Source organism: Chiloscyllium punctatum, unplaced genomic scaffold (genome assembly GCF_047496795.1).
Source record: "Chiloscyllium punctatum isolate Juve2018m unplaced genomic scaffold, sChiPun1.3 scaffold_400, whole genome shotgun sequence".
NCBI classification, from domain to species: Eukaryota; Metazoa; Chordata; class Chondrichthyes; order Orectolobiformes; family Hemiscylliidae; genus Chiloscyllium; species Chiloscyllium punctatum.
In genome coordinates, this window is record NW_027310134.1 from 111,171 (window position 1) to 113,670 (window position 2,500).

The window sequence follows — 2,500 nt, forward strand, 5'->3', positions numbered from 1 at the left end:
CAGCCGTGGTCACCGCCAAATCCCCACAACTCGAGCAAGTGAAAAAAAAAGTAACAAATAAGAAAGGATCGTCGGCTTGGGGGTACGCCCGTTTCCGTTTCAACTTGTCTCGCGAGGGTGGTTTCGGGGCCAGCAGGAGAGCTCGTCGGGGTAGCAGGCCCTGCAGCCGTGGTCACCGCCAAACCCCCCACAACTGTTGGGCGCCTACCTGCGCGGGGCAGGAGGACACTTTCCGATTTCAAATCTCCGTTTGCCGAGTCCACCCCGAACGCACGCGGGCGGGCGGGTTCGCATCACCCTTCGTCACAAGGGGCGAAGCCCGTTCCACCGTCTCGTCAGTAGTGCCGACCGGTCTGTGATCGACGAGGGGAGCCACACCAGGTCCGGCCCTGCTGCTTGGCGGCACCGCGTCGTCGGGAGCTCGCGACAGACGGAGGGTTTCGGTGTACTCTCCAGCCACGGGAAACGAAGCCGGTGATGCAGGCGCCGGTCTTTCGCTCCCAAATCGGCTGGGTTTACATCGTTGCTATCTAGTCACGCTCCCTTCAAACCCGACGGGGTACCTATTCCCCTCACCCGTCTGTGCGTATACAGCCTCTTTGCACTTGCGGGATGGGGGTGGTGGTTTAAAGACTCTCGAGTTGCCGCCCGTCGGTCTCCGAGCTCCGTGCAGTAGTGATCCCCAGCGAACTGCCAGCAGGGCGAACGAGCGATCCCGCTCTCGGTCGGGGCGCCTGGCGTCGATCGGTGGTCGGTGGCTTGCGGGCAAGCTGCGCTGTGAGTGTGGGAACGAGTATGACGAGCCGTTGCCGCGACTCCCAGTCCACCTCGGCGGTGGCTGGGCCGGGCGGGCGTCTGCTCGGGCGAGTGCCGCCCCCGCCTCCTCGCAGGAAGTCCGCTCGCCGACACGCCGCCACGTGCACGCGTCAGTGACGCTGCCGAACCGATGGCCGGTGCCCGTTCCCGCCTCTGCTTTTCCTAGGGCAAAGCTGCTGCACGCCTCGTGATACTAGGCGGGCGACATGGTGGCGGTGATCCTGCCTCCGTCGCTGCGGTGCGTTGGGGCACGCATCGCCTCTTGGGCGCCCTGTCCTCCTCCCCCCAATAGACGTATGTTTCTGCGGGCCGCACCAGGATGGTGCTCCCCATCGCTTCACGCCACCCTGCTCCGCCCGCACGCCGGCGTGCAGGTGGCTGTAGCTCAAGGTGGGGAGCGTATGTGCGGTCCGGGTCGCTTTCCTCTGGCGAGGGAGAGACCTAAAACAAACTCAGACAACTCTTGACGGTGGATCACTCGGCTCGTGCGTCGATGACGAACGCAGCTAGCTGCGAGAATTAATGTGAATTGCAGGACACATTGATCATCGACACTTTGAACGCACTTTGCGGCCCCGGGTTCTTCCCGGGGCCACGCCTGTCTGAGGGTCGTTTGGCAATCAATCGCACTCGCCTTGGCTGGCGAGAGCGCGGCTGGGGTGTCGCAGAGGACCCGTCCTCTTTGTCCCCCTAAGTTCAGACTCCGGAGCCCTCCGGCGTCGGAGCGCTTGGCCTTTCCCCCCCACCCTGCACATTCCGTTCGTCAGGCTCGACGCCATCCCCCCGCCGGGGAGCGCGGCCTGGCGTCCGTCTGTGTCGTGGCAGTGGGGCCAGCACGGCTGTCACCGGTCCCAGAATGGCTGTCGGTGGTTCACACTGTGTGTGTGTGCCAACCCTCCTGGTCTCTGGGACACGGAGCTGCCACGAAGTGTTGAGCCTCCAGTGGGGGGTCTGCCTAAGCTCTGCACGTCCGCATTGGGTCCGTCTCTCGGTTGGCTGGCAGTGGAAAGAGTGAAGGGAGCCGCGGAGGTCCGGTGCTGGTGCGCCGCCGGCCTGACCGTGGAGCTCGCCGGTTTGACACGCTGACCCGACTCGATGGTTGATCGATTGAGAGTGCTGGGAGCTGCAGGCCGCCCGCTGCTGCAGCCGCCCGTCTCGTGGTTCGTCCTCGGCCTTAAGTGGCCGGCGGGGCGTCTGATCCTGTCTCCCCTGCTGGCGCCGAGTGCCTGGCCGAGGGAGGAGGTTTTCGTCGAACGCTGTGACTTGGACGGTCGCACGCGCGTGGATCGCTGGCTCTTGGCTCTCCCGTTCAGTCCGCACGTTTTCCGCTCCGTCCTGCCACCGGTCTCGGGAGGTACGGAGGGGTTGGCGGGCGTGGTGTGTGCTCCGTCACCGTGCAGGCACACCTACCACGCCGTCGGCCGACCCCCGCACGGTCCTCCTGGCCATCGGGAGGACGGCGGAACGTCGGGCTGTCGGGGGCCAAGTCGCCAGAAGGCCACCGCTGTGTCTTCCGTACCCTGTCACCGTCGGCGTGCCTTCCTCAACTCGTCCGGCTCGGGGCCGCTGGGTTCAGGAGCGGCGTCGCCCGCCGGCCCCACTGAAGGCCGTGCCGTTCCGCGGCTGGCGATCGATGTGCGTGGCGTGCCTGCGCGACCGTTCGCCACTTGAGCCTCGGCACTCC

General features: G+C 65.7%; 1 non-coding gene across 1 annotated transcript; it reads left to right on the forward strand.

The window, feature by feature from the left end:
• Positions 1 to 1,274: 1,274 nt before the first annotated feature.
• On the forward strand, positions 1,275 to 1,428 carry LOC140472670 (5.8S ribosomal RNA). The gene has a single exon (XR_011957815.1). It is a non-coding gene; the product is annotated as a 5.8S ribosomal RNA (ribosomal RNA).
• Positions 1,429 to 2,500: the final 1,072 nt, after the last annotated feature.